Source organism: Trachinotus anak, unplaced genomic scaffold (genome assembly GCF_046630095.1).
Source record: "Trachinotus anak isolate AG129_WGS33_773 ecotype Australia unplaced genomic scaffold, CSIRO_AGI_Tana_v1 ptg000010l, whole genome shotgun sequence".
NCBI classification, from domain to species: domain Eukaryota; kingdom Metazoa; phylum Chordata; class Actinopteri; order Carangiformes; family Carangidae; genus Trachinotus; species Trachinotus anak.
The window spans coordinates 1,328,572-1,347,015 of NW_027273861.1; the positions used below are offsets into that span (position 1 = coordinate 1,328,572).

Consider the following 18,444-nt stretch of genomic DNA (forward strand, 5'->3'; position numbering starts at 1 on the left):
AGCCACTGTACGGTGAGGTGAGGAACCTGAACTACTGTTTCCACAACAACATAATCATACATGCAACTATTCCCTGTCACACGTTTCATCCTTCAGCTCCATGCATGCTCACATTCAGAAATCAAAGTGCCTTTAAGCAGAGAAATCCACCTCTCAATAGTCTCAATAATCCAACAAAATCATCTTCCACAACTGACACGTTAAAAAAGTTAATCCAGGTGAAAGAATATCCCCACAAGACAAAAGAAACATCCCGGATTCTGAACCCAACCCCAGATGATTTCTCTGTTTTTAGTCCTGCTCTCCTCTTCTCCCTTCAGTTGTTGTTGAAGACATTAACATTAGGCCAGAGAGTTATATTTAATGGTGACATACCAAAAAGAGAGAAAGCAAAAAGCAATTTACGAGGATGTATGAGTCATGCCATGATGGTCACAATCAAAGTGCAACCAAGTCAGGAAGAACATGTCACACTGACAAAAGTTTGGGGGAACAAACAGAGAACAGTTTTTCCACTACATGAGTCCATTTCTTGCATCTTTCAGGGATGGAGGGAGAGAGGTGGTGATGGTGAATAATTTATGTTCCTCTAAAAGCTGCCTCTCAGCCAGAACAGCCCAGTTTCCTACAGGGACCCAAAACCTCTGCAGTCCAACCTGCAAACTCCTCAACATTTCACAGCAAGACCGCCGACAACATCTGGAAACAGGTGGGGAAATAGACGGTCACGGGACCAGTAATCCCAACATGAACACCTAACAGTCGCTCAGCCATAGCTTTAGTGTAGGTGAACACACCTAAAAACAGAATTAAATATCTGTGATTTTAAACAGACATTTTAATTCTGTGCCTGTGGCCTAAAGCTTTGACTTCAATCAACATGTAAACCTAGACGTTCCTGATTGGACTCAAACACTGGGGAAAGATGGTTGCCTTTGTTCACCACTGAAAGAGCCACCGGTGATATATACAAGCTTTTTGATTGTCTCAGTATTTGGTCCTAACATGGGACACAAACCCTGCTCTCCAGTGTCAGACTCCTCTGCATGGCCATTACTGTGAATGCTTGTTACACAGCACATCTCCAAAAATCAACTGAAGCCATTGGCATTATCTCCATGTCAGCAACACTTAGTTTCTGATGGAGCTGACAAGCTGCTGTTAAAATCTAATGAAAAAGAGCAGGGTGACAGGCTGGTGTTACTGTAGGAAAGGTAAAATCAAAATGTTCCACCAGCATAAAAGCTGCTGATTACATTTGTGGTTGGGCCCGTTAATTACAGCTGCCTCTCTCCTATAATCATGTTGTAATTTGACAGCAACAATACAGTATATTATGGCAAATTACAAGTCAGTGAAGCAACCAGTGCTACAAGGAAGAAAAAAAATAGAGAATTTTTTTGTTGCTAAATTCTATCATCTCTGAAATCTCACTGACAGGCTTCCTGACAGGAAAAAAGCATATTTAAATGTCAATGTTTTGTTACATCCCAATGTGTGTAATGCAGTCCAAGAGCTGTTGTCTCCTCACATGTCTCCACGTTGTGTTTTATCAGACCAAAGGCTACAGACAGACTAAAGCTTTTACAGTGACACTTCCTGACAGGACAGCTGCTCACTGACCGCCTGATGATCCATCGAGTGTCCAGGCTGCCGGACACAGAGTCTCTTTTCCTCACACCTTGAGTCCTGCACACAGACCTGTATCAGCATCAATAAGACACTGTGGAGGATCACCGTAGCTGAATGACAGCCACCAATCAGAACAGATTCAGGCCTCAAGTTTGGCACAACAGAAGTGGCTCCTGATGTGTGTTACCTGTGTTATCCTGATGGCAGTTTGTATTTCTCTCAGCAGCTTCAGTGAAATGAAAGAAATAACAATAACTACATCAATATTTCAGTCATGCTCAGCCTTGTCATTTGTTGACTTACAACAACCTGCTAATTCATTGTAGCTGAAGAACTGAAAACAATAGTATTAACTGGAAGCACCTCCCTGATTGTGATTGCTTAAGCTCTGATGCTAATGGGCATGATCTGAGGATGAGTTTATCATCACATGAAAACACTGACCTTGACCTTGGCTGATATATCAAAATGTCATAAAATATGGATTTGTACTGTGACAGTAACTGAGATATAAATACAATGGATGTTTGTGACTTTTAAAACTTAATAATTACATTAAGTTTCATCTGAAGCTGATGACAGCACAGTGAACAAGGTGGGAGGTGGGACTACACTACAGAGCACACAATGCTTCTTCTTCACAAACACCAGAGTATTAAACACAGGTAATCAGTTTTGAAGTGATCTTACAGTGATAAGCGTGAATTCCATTCACCAATCACGTATTTTTAATGAAGATCGGCCAGTAATGATCGGCGGGCATCCCTCAATTAACTTGAAGCCTTAATAAAATGTAAACAAGTGAGTTATATAAAATTCAGCCCATACAGTTGTCATGAAGGAGGAAATTAGCTCTAGAGACCAAACCAGTTTTTGTACCAGGCTGTAAACATGTTTATTTCTGCTGTAAAGTTGGACATTTGAACATGGGAGTCTATGGGACTGACTCACTGTTGGAGCCAGACTCTAGTGGTCATTAGAGGAACTGCAGCTTTTAGCTCTTCACTGTTGATGCTTCATGTTTCAACCTGGAGGTTAAGGCTTGGGTTTAATAGAGAAATTAGAATAACCACCTTGTGTTTGTTTGCAGCAGTTCACCTCCATGTCTGTCCAGACTCATAATATGTGAAGTGAAGACTTTGGAGGAATGTAATGAAAGGTATTAAGTATAGTTTGTAAAGATTAGAGTATGAATTCTTGACCAAAAAGCATATTAGGTCACAGTGGTGAGGAGGTATAAAAAGCTTCAAACACAATGTAATTACTTATATTCATTTGGGGATTAATAAAGTAATATATCATCTATCTTTGGTTTTATGCTTATCTATGTAAAAATACCACATGGTCATTTATACAAATACACAAAACTCAACAGGAAAATTCAGATCGTTCCTTTTTTTTTTTTTTACTATTTTTTGGGGCTTTTTTTTTGCCTTTATTATAGTGCAGTGGAGACTGACAGGAAAGAGAGTAGAGAGAGGGGAATGACATGCAGGAAAGAGTCAAGCCGGTTGAACCGGCAACTGCCTGCAAAGAGTGTCTTGCGCTCACATGGTACGTGCCCTAACCACTCGACTACCGGGCTGCCCTAAACAGGAAAATTCAAACAAAACACCTAAACAATGAAAAGAGATACTTTTAAAGTACTCCAACTTCCTAACAGATTTCCTACTTTACAACTGTTACTACACAAGTTCACAATGAACCCAGTCATGATCCTTTGTGTTATCTAGGTGAGGACATCCACATACGGAAGAATCTGTGAGTCTGTCCTTCCTTTACAGACGCAGATTGTGTGACTGAGCCAGAGGTTTCGGCCTGCAAGGTTTCACACCGTTATTTCAGCTTTTTAAAATGAGTCCAATATTAGCAAAACAACACTGGTGGGGAACATGAAACAGTATTATCAGACTCACCAGCTCAGTGTGGATTAGTCCTAATAAATTAAAGCAAATAACATGTAGTTAGATGAAACACGTGGGAATATCTGTGTATAGACCCTGCACATCACGCTCAGTCCAGTTCAGAGGGTTCTTTCAGTTACACAGTGAAACAGTTTCATATTGTGAGGTACAAACACAGGTTTACTGAAATCAAATTCAATGCCCGCTGGTACAAATATCTGCCCATCCCCAGCAGTATCACTGAGTCACTCATCATCTTACTCTGCAGCAGCTATCAGCATACTAATGTATCTGTAGACAGACAGGCTGGCTGAGAGGAGGGGGGGCCCTCAGCTCTGTTATGATAAATAACCCCCTTCATGTATGAATGATGACACATATTCAAAGAACCCCAGCCCACCCTGCTCTCCGTGTTATTGTACCTTTCAGCTCAGTGAAATGAAGGAGAGTGGTTGTCTTGGACCAGACCTCCTGTCAGGTGGTCTCCCCCCCTGCATTCAGCAGGCGTGTCAGGACTCATCCTCCACTGACTTCACAGACGGGTGGTGTTGTGAATCAGTGTTGGGGGTCCACAGACTGCACTGTCATACTTCAACAGTGTGATGGTGGTCTTTCAAAAGACCTTGGTCTCATTCATCATTAGCTCAGGCTCGGTCTCACCAGCATTTACAACAGCCAGGACCACAACAACCCAACCATACACTGGATCGCAAATGATTCCTCTGCATGGCAACTCACAGTGAAGTGAAGGTGCTATTGTGACTAATACGATTAGAGCTGGTCACCTGAGGTATAGTTCTACATTTTGGGATATGCACTTATTCACTTTCAGGTGGAGAGTTACATGAGAAAATCGATACCACTCCCACACATGTCCTCTGAACATGAAGCTACAACCAGTTAGCATAGCTAGGCATAGACACTGGAAACAGAAGGGAGCTAGCCTGGCTCTGCCCACAGTCACCAAACTCCACCCACCAACACCACTAAACCAAGTTCATCTGTCCAAAAAACAAAGGATAAAGACAATTATTGGGTGATTTATAGGTTATGTGTAGGATTATTTTTTGGCTGGAAGCCAAATCTCCACTAGTTGCCTGGCAACTGCTCAGTACCAAGAAACAGAGATACTGGCCTGAAATCTTGAACCAAAATCAATTTCTGTCAATCAAAACACTGATCAGAGGATTCATCGGCCCTGAGCTTTTACAGTTCAACTTTGAAACAAACATTTTTACAGCTGGCCAAATGCAAACTGTGATGAAAGTCCTGACCCTCAAGGGACCAAAGAACCAGAAAGACCAAAATGGCAGAGATGCTACTGAGTGAGACCCACAGAGCTGTGTCTCATCCGCTTTTCAACAAACAATACTAGTCACAATTTCTTGCTGTGCCATTTCTCTGATGTCACCAAGCACTTGGATAGCTTTATGACAGTGTTCCACCACAGGCAATAGTTGGTAAATAGTGTTTGACTGACAAAAGAAATGTAGCATCATGAGTGTTCTTGGTTCAGTCTTTTGGTTGAGATGAAAATGGTTTTCATCACAGTCGACTGACATTGCAGTAACCAAGAAAAGAGGGAAGCAGCTCTCTGAGAGATAATTATGCATCAGATGGGCTTTATAAAACACTGAAGAAAACCTTGTAAGGATTTTCTTTGGGGCTCCTGACTCAGAGAGGCCCCTGGATGAGCAGCAGACTTGGAGAGGCCCCTGGATGAGCAGTAGACTCAGAGAGGCCCCTGGATGAGCAGTAGACTCAGAGAGGCCCCTTGATGAGCAGCAGACTCAGAGAGGCCCCTTGATGAGCAGCAGAGTCAGAGAGGCCCCTTGATGAGCAGTAGACTCGGAGAGGCCCCTGGATGAGCAGCAGACTCAGAGAGGCCCCTTGATGAGCAGTAGACTCATCAAGGGGCCCTTGTAACACACCTCTTAAGGCTGCACATCACAACTCCGCAGAGAAGAGGATTCACTCAGGCTGAGATAATAACCAACACCTCAAAGCAGAATATTTACATCTCTTATTTACGAACATCTATGCATCTCTTCCAGTTGCTGTGCTTCATAGATTCAGTCATAGATTTCTAACATCTGAAGAACTTAAATGAAGAGTGAAAACATAACGAAGAGGCACATGAGGGAAAAAGCAAATTTAAGTTCAATTTTAAATGTTGCAGTGTCGTTCTACAAAGAGCGGGACATGTGAGGATTAACACACACAGACCTCAGTTATGGATGACACCCTAAATAACTGAGGCAGGGAAATGAAATGGTAATAAATTCCATCTATTTTCAACTGTACCTCTGAAGCTTGTGGAGGAGGGAGGGAAATCACAGAGGGAAGAAGTACATTGAAATGCTGTTAATGGCAACTTCAGCTTGATCTCCATCCAGCGGTGGTAGAAGGTCTCACATACACTGCAGACACTGTATCTTGGTTGAAACACAACAGGTCCCTGAGCTCATCAGATGACAGGAGCACACAGAGCCTCAATGCTAATCAATGAGTACATGCAACCTCACACAATAACTCGGTAAACAAGCTCAAATCTGAAGCACAAACTACACAAAGGCAGGATTAGCTCCATCCAGCGCGGCGGGCGGGGTCCGATAGCTGCGCCTTAAATGGCAGCGGCTGCGGCTGGCTGCCTGTCTGCACTGGAATCACCTCCTTACCCCCTCCCCTGGAGCAAATTGTCTTGAGTCACTGTGTTGTAAGATGTGTTTGTTTATATATGCCTATGTTGCTGAGGTTTTTTTCCCGAATCCCACACTGTACCCCCCCCCCCCTCCCCCCCCCCCAGGAGTATAGTTTGGGTTCTGTTATTTTTTCTCCTCTCCTCTCCACTTGTTTTTCCCCATTCCTCCTTTTTAAATGGCGCCGCAGATGGCTGCCTCGGTGTTTTGGTGCGCTCTGCACCATTCACCAGAACAAATTCCTTGTACGTGAAAACATACTTGGCAATAAACCTGATTCTGATTCTGATTCTGATTCTGATTCTGATTAGCACAGGAATCTCAGAAGCAATTAACCTTTCCTGAGCAAAGCCCTCACTCAGAGTCCTGCATGTGGCGCTGAGCAGGAGAGCAGCAGGAGGACGGGAAGGCCCAGTGACAGAGGAGGAAGGGGGAGGAAAGCTCTCAGTGCTGGGGTCAGAAGCAGCAGGTCATTGAGTATAGAAAGCAATGATTAGGTGATGACCTGCTCCAACAGCGAACACTGGCTCACAGTTAGTGGGAAAGGGAAGTTTACTTTTCTTCTGCCAAGCCTCATGTTTTTATTCTTACACTGCTCCACAAATTCATTCCAGATAACGCATGTCCACACTGACTACAACCAATCCATCTCAAAGGTTTTCATCTGGTGAACAGTGAAATACCAGGATATAAAGTTTCATCAGCCCAGATCAACTGGGAGGTAGACAAGGAAGAGATCTTCCTCTTCAGAGCACAGTAAATATTTATCATGTCCATATGATTTATCATTGTTCTGTGTCTGTGTGTGTCTATGAGTGTGTGTGTGTGTGTGTGTGTGTGTGTGTGTGTGTGTCTATGTGTGTGTGTGTGTGTATAATGACATAGTAGTAGTGGCAAATCTGTCTTAAATTTCCAACATAGCAAAAATCAGTCAAAAAGATGCAGACAAACTAGTCCATGCTGTATTATTGCAATTCCTCATTGGGATGTCCCAGCAATTGTCATAAGACTCTCCAGATGATTCAAGATGCTGCAGTACTAACAGGAACTAGGTGAAGAGATCATATACAGCAACACCAGTGTTAGCCCTTGTTTTGTGGGTCTAGCACTTCTTTTCTTCTTATGAAATTTGCACACTAACCAGCTAGCCCTGGTCCAGCTGCACCATCTCATGACTTTCTGATACTGAGTCACTGTAGCCTCCAGTCTGCCCTGAAGAAGCAGCTGCTCAGAGGGCTATTCCAACATCGTGCTGAAGCTCTTGGAAAGCAACCACCACCACCAACCACTCCCAGTATGAAAACACATCCGGAGACAGAGAGGAGATACAAATAGCTCCTTTAGTAATTTCCACTGAATTTAAAACATTTCACAGACACTGTCGCTTCAATTTGCTTCAGCCAGAGAAAACAAACATCTGTTTGAATCTTTGATTTCAAAACACACAGCCTCTAAAATTTGCTTTGAGTTCCGTCTAAACATCTTAACACTAACGTTTCAAGTTTTCTGCTGGTAGAGAGAGCTGATATGTTTTTAAATGTACCACCATTACGATATTTATATGCTCAGAGTTTGACCCTCACATCATTTTAGTAATATCACAACTAGAACAACTAAAATGAAAATGAAATGCCTAAATACATGCAGTCATAGAAAACCAAATCAAGTCAACACACCTCCATTAGGATTGAATGCCTGAAAGCCTTACAAATCACCATAATGTAATCTCAAATCAAGCCAAGGGAATATTGTAACATTAACATTATAACATAATGTAACATATATATATATATATATATATATATATATATACACATTATTCCTTCAGTATGACAGGACACATTGACATGAGTTGTAATAACAAGTAGGACAAACACTGACATCTTCAAACAAACAACTTAGAGGCTGAACAGGATTGTGGGATTAGCTGTTAACTGTGTGGTGAAAAGACATAAACCCACCTGAAATCTAAGCACTTTCCAGAGGCCATTTCTGCACAATATCAGACAACTTGTTTAACGCCATTTCACACCAGATCACACGACTGACCTGGTCCGCAGCGTTAGCCTATCTCACACTTCTTCTTTTAGGGTTGTTTAATAAGACATAAGAAATGAGCACAGAAGTGTTGCATGTTACAGCTGTGAAATGCAGATGTTGACTGAATCAGAATCAGAATCAGAATCGCCTTTATTGTCATTATACATAGTACAACGAAATTTGAGCGCTGCTCCCTTGGTGCAAACAATGCTAAATAAAATAAAATAAATAAGAACCTAAAGAGAACACAAGAATTAAAAATAGAGGAGGTATAAAAAGGCAAGTGATATGTACAGATATATTTACACGTGGTATGAATGAAACCCGATTATTGCACATTAGGCCCAGTTTTATTGCACAGGTAATTGGAAGTTATGCAGTGTGATCGACCGGTCATCCGGATTTCTTTTTGTCTTTGTTGACTGCAGTGATAGCCCTCGGGAAGAAGCTATCCCTGAGTCTGTTTGTCCTAGTTTTGTGTGACCTGTACCTTCGGCCCGACGGTAACAGGTCAAACAGGTGGTTACCGGAGTGGGAGGGGTCCTTGATGATGTTTCCAGCTCTGCTCAGATAGCGAGAGTTGGCAATGTCCTCCAGGCTGGGCAGAGAGCAGCCAGTGATCTTCTGGGCTGTGCAGACCACCCTCTGTAGTGCTCTCCTGTCAGCTGCTGAGCACCCCGCGTACCATGCTGTGATGCAGTACGCCAGGATGCTCTCTATGGTGGCTCTGTAGAAGGTCACCAGCAGCCTCTCCTCCAGGTTGTTCCTCCTGAGCACTCTCAGGAAGTGGAGGCGCTGCTGGGCCTTCCTCACCACCGCCGAGGTGTTCGCAGTCCAGGAGAGGTCGTCGGATATCTGCACACCCAAGAATCTCATGGTGTGGACTCTTTCCACACAGTCCCCGTGGATGTAAAGTGGGGCCGGGTCCCCTCTGCCCTTCCTGAAGTCCAAGATGAGTTCTTTAGTTTTTGTGGTGTTCAGTTGGAGGTTGTTTACCGAACACCACGCAGTCAGTCTTTTGACTTCATCTCTGTAGTTGGACTCATCCCCTCCTGAGATGAGTCCAACTACGGTTGTGTCGTCTGCAAACTTTATGAGGGTATTTGAGAGATGTGGCTGGAAAGACTGGCTAGAAAATGAACATTTCAGGACAAATTGGTTGCTAATATTCATTTTTTTTTTCCTTTTCAGTTTAAAAGTACAAAATGAACTGAACTATGAAATTCTGAAATATTCTTCTTTCTCTCAACTGTGTAAATGAACAACGTTTCTCCAAAGAAGCTACAAAGATACAATTAAGAACCTGCGCATGTTAGTATTTTATAAGCTATTCCAGCATTTTGACTCTGTTCTTAAACTGCACAATAATACTGTGGACAAATAAAGGCTTTGCAGTAGTTATGTACTTAAGTATTATTTGGAGGCTACTTCATACTTGTGCTCTGCTGCATTAAAGAGGAAATGATTGTGCTTTTTATTCCACTACATTTATCTGACAGGTTCTGAATTATTTAGCAGACTAATATTTTTCTAAACATGTAAAACTATTCGTAAATGATTAGAAAATATGATGCACTCTGCATTCTACATTTAGTACTTAACACTTGAAGAGTCATGTTCTGTGTGACCTTTGCCCGTATTTGTATTGCTTTTCCTCCCCCTACTGGTGTTTAAGAGTAATTCATTATTTTCTTGTTTAATTCCAGCCTTTATTTTGATAGGTAGATTTAGTCACATGACACAGTGCAGAGAGTCTGAGGGAAAAGCATTAGCTTCTACATGCCATGCCGTTAGCTTGTAGCGCCAGCTATCCTCTCATTTCATCCCGCTGTTTGTGCCGAGGAAAAGGATCGCTTGTGAGTTGTGTTCACATTTTCAGTCAATTCTGTTGTTACACAAGTGTTCGTGTGACCATCTCCAAGCAGTTTGATGTCCCTGTGACTACAGTTGCACATATTATTCAGAAGTTTAAGGTCCACGGGACTGTAGCCAACCTCCCCGGACGTGGCCACAAGAGGAAAATTGATGACAAATTGAAGAGACGAATAATACGAATGGTAACCAAAGAGCCCAGAACAACTTCCAAAGAGATTAGAGGTGAACTAATTAGAGGTCGCCTCCGCTTGGCAAGCTCCGGCCAAGTGGCAACCATGGTGGTGACAAACAGTGATGTCACCCAATGGTTTGTGAACTGCTGTTTTGAAGCGTCAAGTTTGCGATTTGGTCGTCGCCATCTTGGTTTTTTGAAACCTGCCTTTTGAAAGGCAGGCTGTCAATTACACTGTAGCCCCACCCTAATGCATCCCTTGCTTTATGGTCTATTGTCCTCAAAATGGGACCGTAAATTAAAAAATGAACATCATGTTGTAATGAAGAAGACTTGAAACTAGAGACTGAGACCATAAACTCATCAGGAAAACCTTTACTGAGGTAATAAATCAGTGAGAGGTAGAGACGTTTTCACATAGACTTCAATACAATCAGACTCCTTTTTACAACCAGTGGAGTCGCCCCTGATGGTCATTAGATAGAATGAAGGTTTAAGGCTCTTCAGCATTAGCTTCTTTTTTCAGATCTGGAGTCTATGTCTATTTTTATACAGTCTATGGCCTTAGTGAGAGGACATGGTCATACCCACAAAAATGACAGGTACAGCAGCTGCTAGTCAAGCTAGCTTCCAGGGACAAAACCCTGCTGCCACCACCAGAGGGCAGTAAATTACATGACAGATGCATCAGATTCTTTATGAGTCAGAAAGCTGTTCTGAGATCAGATGTAAGGAGTGATATATCTTCAACTTCAGTATCATTCTGATTGATGTCTATTTTTAGCTTTAACCATGCAAACACTGCCTGCCTTGCTTGTCCTGACAGTGCAATACTGATTTCTGTACTTAAGTGCCATTTTCAGAACTGAACCTTTTACTTATGGTAGTAGTAGTAGTGTGGTATAGGCTACTTTTACACATGTAAATCCACCACTGAGATTTAATTTCTTTTTTATTTATTTGTTTATCTAAACAGTTAACAATTTACAAATGCTTGGAATTTGGAAGCTGTTTAAAAGTACAAAACAAACAGGACTATGAAAGTATGAAATATTGTTGCAAAATCCTACTGTTTCCTGGTAAATAAAGCCATTAAAAAATACCCAAATAGAAGCTTTGTAACAACTAGAGCTTCCTTTTGAAAAGTAAAAATTGCAAAATCTAAATAAGTATACACTAGAATTTCCCCCTTGTGCTGGTTTTGTCCACTAATCAACCTCTTTCTCTCCTTACTGAGTTACAGTGTTGAATAATGAACAGAGATGTATTTTCAGAACAATATGATGTCACAGTGAAGTTGACTTTTGACCTTTTGGATATAAAATGTCATCCCTTCATTTTATGCTTATAAAATTTTCAGTTAAATTGTTTCATACAGTGGATATAAAAAGTGTACACACCCTTGTTAAAATGAAAAATGAGACCACGATAAATAATTTCAAAACTTTTCCCTCCTTTAATGTGACCTATAACCTGTACAGTTCAATGGAACTTTGAGCACCTTTTGATTTTGATTTAATTACAGCATTCAGTCTTTTTGGGTACAGACCTGCCATCAATTAAAATGACTCTGATTAACCCCAAATAACGTTCAGCTGTCCTAATAGGATTTTTCTGACATTTACTCAGTTGCATCCTCCAGCAAAAGCCATGGTTTGCAGAGAGCTTACAGATTTGGAGCGCTTTTGCAAGGAAGAGTAGGCAAATATTGACAAGTCTAGATGTGGCAGGCTGAATCCTACCCAAAAAGACTGAATGCTAAAATTAAATCAAAAGGTGCTTCATCAAAGTATTAGTTTAAGGGTGTGCACACTTATGCAACCAGCTTATTGTATGTTTTTTATTTTTTATGTTTTTCCCCCTGACAGATTTGTTTGTTTTTCCATCAAATTGTACAGGTTATTGGTCACATTAAAGGTGGGAAAAGTTTTTAAATTATTTATTGTGGTCTCATTTTTTCATCAGAGAAACCATTTCAACAGGGGTGTGTACACTTTTTATATCCACTGTAATTGGTGTATGAATTTGTGATCTATGGCTAAAAACGAGTTTTGTGAGGTCACAGTGATCTTGACCTTTTACCTTTGACCACCAAAATCTCATCAGTTCATCTTTGAGTCCAAGTGAATATCTGTGCCAAATCTAAACAAAACCCCTCAAGGTGGTCTTAAGACATCACATTCAAGAAGCCAAAATTGTGTTTTGTGAGGACACCGTGACCCTTGACCATTGACCACCAAAGTCTAATCACTTCATCCTTGAGTCCAAGTGAACATTTGTGCGAAATTTTAAGAAATTCCCTCAAGATGTGACTGACATATCGAGTTGACAAGAATGGGACGGACAACTGGAATCATAAGGGCCTGTCTGAGGCATAAAAACCAAACAATTCATGGAATTAATGTAAAAAAAATAATGACTTTTTCATTTTCTGACCAAAATCTTTGTTTTATTTCTTTGTAACTGAATATCTTTGGTGTTTAGACAAAACAAGACCTGAAAATCAACTTGGAAATGATGATAAACATCTTTGACTAATCTCTGACATTTTACAATCTGAATGATTGACCAGTTAAATCAGACTGACTGACATTACTGTCTTCTTTAAAACTCAGTTTTTGATGAGCTTGTCGAACTTAGTGCCTTTCAATGCTTCATCATCTTTATGTTATCTTGATTTTAAAATAGCTTCACAAATAAAATGAACATTACAAGTTTTACTACAGGACTTTATGAATGAAAATCTGTTTGAGTTGGGCTCAGTGGAGGTGAAACATGTAGGAGTGTGAAAACATCACACACACACACACACACAGCCTCTTCATGTTTCTGCACTGAATCACAGTCGACTCACTCCATTCACTCCTGTGCACACTGCAGGTCTTCAGTGTCGTCTCTCGAGTGTGTTTAGTCCTCTCTGTCTACACTGCTTAGTATTCATGCGAGTGTGAATGTGTGTGTAAGACTGTGATCTGCAGTGTTCAACTCATCAGGATCTTTTGTTATTAAGTCCATGAATCCTACAGTTAAACCAGTGATGGGATGATATGAGCCACTTTCAAAGCTATAATGAAAATATAAAAGTCTCAAAAAGCATGTGAGCAGGTGGCTGTGTTCAGCATGAAAACCTTACAGAGCTTACCTGCCTCACACTCCATGGAGAAAACAACAGTATCCTGAGGAGAATGAGTGCTGGTATCCTTCAACGTTGTTCCTCAACAAAGCCCATGAAACAATTTCCCTCTAAGCCAGGGTTAGGGTTAGCCCTGGGTAGGCACTGAGCCTGGGGGAGGTGTGTAGTCGCTGAGGTCAGCCACAGGTAGAGGCTCCACAGCTCTGCAGCAGTGTGATTGATCTGAACGCAGATCAGCTCCTTGTGGCTGGTAGAGAGAGACAGAGATCCTGAGCTCTCCTGGGAGTGAAGTGAATAGCCTGCAGCTCTGTGAGCAGGGCCGGACATCCAGCAGCCAATGTCTACATGCATGATGTCACAGGTGTTGGGTTTCAGCTGGAGGCTGAGAGGCAGGCTCTGCTTTGACCCAGCTCAGGTGAGACAGGCCCCTCCCTCAGAGGTGAGCAGGAGGAGGGGGTCTGTTTTGTTTGAGACCAAGTCTCTAATGGGTCATACTGGGATTTCATAGTCATTAGCACAAAAATAAAAAGGTGGCTCCAAAAATAAGCAGTGAACTTAAGATAGAAAATATACTGTTCCTGTGATGACACAACATTTATTTGAGAAAATCATTTTGCATAACACACATTCATACACGGAAAACAACACTGTGTCCTAAAAATGATGTTAACACACCTCCAACTTCAGATTGTGAATAGGTTCAGGAAGATTATTGTTATTGCACACAGTCCTGTTCAGACTCCACGTTTCTTCACTGTCCATGTTTGGTGATTGTGGGAAGAGTGTTTTTCTCCACTTATCATTATATTATGATTTATGTGATGTTTCTTCCATCAGTTTGGCATTCAGCTCTAAACACCACAATACACACAAGCCTCAGTCACCTTTGTGAAGAAGAAGAGGCCAGTCATCACCATAGTTACTGAATTCATCCAAACTGACCCAGAGCTGCAAACTGTCTCATCACCATAATGCTCAGTTCATGGTCTCTTAGAACCAGTTCTTCAGACATGCTCTCAGACCAAGTCGGCAATCAGAAGTGTTTACAACTAAAAGTACCTGATAGTGGAAGGCAGAGTGAGGAGCTGGCCGTCACAGAGAGGACACATTTTCACCATCTCTGCAGGGAGATATGCATAGTGTTGCACTCAGCTGTTTGATGAAAAAAACAAAAGAACAGACAGAGAGAGAGAAGTCCGATGACTCCTCCCTCACCTCTGCACAGATAACCAATCATAGCCTGAAGTGGGGATGAATGCCGATCAGACATAGAGCGTTGTTATCCAAAGTTAAAAGGGTGTTAAGGGAAGGGGTTTCTGATACTATCCAACTGTCTGACATGCAGTTCAGAACGATGTTAAATTTGTTAATTAAAACTATGAAGAAAAATATTAATGAACTATTTTTCACGGCGAAAACAAGACTGAAAGGAAATAAAAAGGAACCTTTAAAAACAAGAACAGTGACAATTTTAACAACTACTGAAAATCAAATAATAATGTGAAAGATGACAGATAACATGTTTTAGAGCAAAGTCTCGTTCAACAACCAGCCTGCACCTGTAGGAGCACACACTACATCTCCTGATCAGTAAAAGAGTGGCCTCCACTCTTCAGAAGATGAATAAGTCCTGTGGCCTGCTTTATCCGACCTGTCTATTCTTGGAAGAATCAGATTTAAATTCATCCACAGTCTACTGAGAATCAGACAATGAGTGGAAAAAAAAAACAGCTGAGACAAAGAATGAAAACAAAACTCAAGTCCCAAAGTCTTCCAGCAGTCAGCAGGAAGAAGGACATTGTAATTAACAGCTCCTAAATAATTTGTCTTCAGTCTCACCTAAACCACATAACTAACAGCCTCTTTGTCTCTACAGATGTTTTGTTTCTTGTTCTTATGAGGAACTAGGTTTGTAGCAAACATCAACAGACCAGGAACAGAACAGGAACACTGTCACTGAGTCACCTGCACTGTAAAAAAAAAAAAGATTTGGGGATTTCATTGTTACATTTTCAAGTTCAAGACCATGTTCCAAATCCAGATCACCTCATATTATGTCCCACATATGGAGGTTTCTGTCCCATATCAACCATTAACAGCTAAAACTAGACTAGTGCAAACTCATGAACTTGTTTTCTGTTCAGTTGATACAGTGGGTTCCTCATGGCTTTCTCCCGGTCTCAGGGTTCACAAGCTAACAACAACAGTATAAGACAATTAAGACCACAGCTTACAGAGTAAATGAGCTGTAATTGCTTCCATTAATTCAGACTGTGAGAGGCAGAGATCAGTTATTTCATATCTCCTGTCCACAAATATCAACATTAAAAATCCAAAACTCCTGACATACTGTTTATAGATTATAGTACTATGCCATGCCATCAACTATAATGTTTTATGTTATTGATGGTTATTCACTACTGAGTCCTTGGTTCTTAAAGCTATAATTATTAGGATATTAATAATAGGTAGAAGTATCAGGAAAAGGTATTCTTAACTTCAAATGAACCTTTTGTCAGCAATAAAAATATAAGAAATATAAAAAAGAAATGTATTCATTAATGTTCATTCATTAATTTCAGCTTTTTCTTTCCTTAACTGCTAAAAGTACTATTAACATGATTGAAAAAGCAACAAATACGTTTGAATACATTTCTGTTTATTAAGTTTATTTTTTAATATGTTAATTATTGATTATATACACTATCATTACATTATGAAAGAGATTCATTTCTTTTTTTTAAAGATCTTTTTGGGGAAATTTGCCTTTATTTGATTGGACAAATAAAGGAGAGGGTGACAGAAAAGGAGCAGAGAGAGGAGGAATAACATGCAGGAAAGAGTTGGGCTGGTTGGGAGTCAAACCAGCAACTCACCTGTTAAGAGCATTTGCACTCGTGTAGTATGTGCCCTAACCAATCAGCTATCGGGCCACCCTGAAACAGATTAATTTCAATCATTTCCTATTTTCAGTTGCACAGTGTAGTTTTTCCAGTGTATGTAAATGGATTAATTTTCATGCTTTTTGAATCCATCCTGTCTGTGAATTAGACTGACTGCACGTTTTGATCAGTGCCTGTCAGGCAGCCACTCCCACGGCCAATAACTGAAGCAAATGTAAAAGTACATAACAATACAGAAGCACTCATGGGAACTACACTCTTCAAATGTGGTGCACATGAAGCCAGTTTGTAGGATACAGGGTTTTCAAACAGCATGCGTTCCAGTCAAAGAATGGAAGATAAAACAGAGCTAACTGGATTCTCCTCCTCGTCCAATAAATTGTTAATGGCCCCAGATTACAGAGTAAATCTGACATGAGTCCAGGTTATCAATCCAACAGACTAGTACTCCTGTATAACAGTTCATTGTTGTATGGTCTGCCTGCATGTTTTCACTGATTGTCACATAGTGAGGCACTTTGAAAAGCTTTCGAGGTAAATCCAAAACTCCTGTAGTCTGAACCCAGCTTTAAAGAAGCATTCATTTTAACCCATTTCCTAAACCTAATCAAGTACCTTTTCTGCCTAAACCTAACCAAATGTTTATTATTGTTACAGTGACAACAAAGGTCAAGTACACCTGGTACTGATCCACCCTATGGCTTATATCTGAGGGCAGGACAAATGACCTAATAAATCTCAGCTCCATTTAGGCTTCTTCTGGCTCAAGTGACTGATAAAAACTGTGTCAACAGTACATCTAAAGTTAAATTTTATAAAATTTAAATGTCTCGCCATGAACCTGTGGGTGAGATCACAGATATTCAGTCCATTTTCTCCACAGTTTGGTTCAGCATGCAAGAGTGATATTTCCCGCAGCAGGACAGACCTGGTTCAATACAAACAAGTAAGTAGATGGCCATCAGCAACAAAGAACATCTCTCTTCACCTCTGCTGCAGCAGCTCTGACAGGGGGTATCCATTACAATTTAACATCACAGGGCAAATTTTCAAAAGCCTGCCAGCTCATGTTTCTCATAAAGATCTATCATTTCAGCAAAACCAACTCCTGCAGTCTCACAGGGAGAAGACACATCAAACAAGCTGTAGTTCCCCCTGACAGTGAGTAGCCACCTGGTAAAGGAAACTGTCATTTCTTTCCTTTCATTCAGTTACAAAGAGCTGGTTGGTGTCTGTGATTAGTGACATGAACTGCCTGTCAATAACCCTCTCAGAGCCTAGATCCAGAAACAAAATGTGTCAGGCTGAACTCCAGTGATACTGGAAGTAAATGATCCCTAAACTTCAAAAAATTGGTAGAAAATGTGATGAGGAAACACTGAGGCTTAGTCAGCCACTGTGCAGCTGGGTGCAATGCGTCACTTTTCTCCTCCGGAAAGATCTCTGACACCCCCTTTAGGGGCCGGCTGCTCATATGAAACTTCTGACTGAACGCCAAGAACAAAGGCAATCTACTCCAAAATATTTACACCCTCTGAAATCAGCACATTTTTCATTCAGTAATGCTGCTTTTCTTCAGGTCTGCTTTTTAACCAACTCTGTGAGAATTTATTTGTTTCAATCCCAGAACTGACTGAAATCTCCACTCTCTCACTGGGTGGACTCCACCTGCTGCAATTCAGTTGTCTGTCAAAGCACTTTGTAAACCGGGTTTTTAAAGGTGCTATACAAATAAAGTTATTATTTATTGATCAGACATCAATACTCAACCTCCATGCAGGATTTCATTGGCTGACAAAAAAGTGCTATATTGTACATTCAAAGTGTAAGTTGTGCCACATGTCGTCATTATCTTGTCAGTGGTACAATATGCGAGTTATTTTCCCCAGCAGTGCCCCAAACATAAGAATAAATTGAACCATCACATAATATATGAAACAGCCACCTCATCACCACCTAAACAAACTGTTTGAGTCATATATATATTTTACTGTATGTGATGATTTGATGTTTGTTTACTTCACATATTCATATGTCTGGGCACTAAATTTTAAAAATAAATAAAATAAAATAAGATAAGATAATA

At 40.8% G+C, this 18,444-nt stretch overlaps 1 protein-coding gene across 7 annotated transcripts in view; it reads right to left on the bottom strand.

Moving 5' to 3' along the window:
* ptprfa (protein tyrosine phosphatase receptor type Fa) overlaps positions 1-18,444 on the bottom strand; it is a 278,371-nt gene that overhangs the window by 208,822 nt on the left and 51,105 nt on the right. Inside the window, exon 1 of one of the 7 annotated variants that reach the window (XM_071486769.1) lies at positions 13,465-13,942. The exons of the other annotated variants lie outside the window; for them this stretch is intronic. The gene's annotated coding sequence lies outside the window, so the exon portion shown is untranslated. Of the gene's footprint in view, positions 1-13,464; positions 13,943-18,444 lie in introns of those variants that run through there. 7 annotated transcript variants of the gene reach the window in all.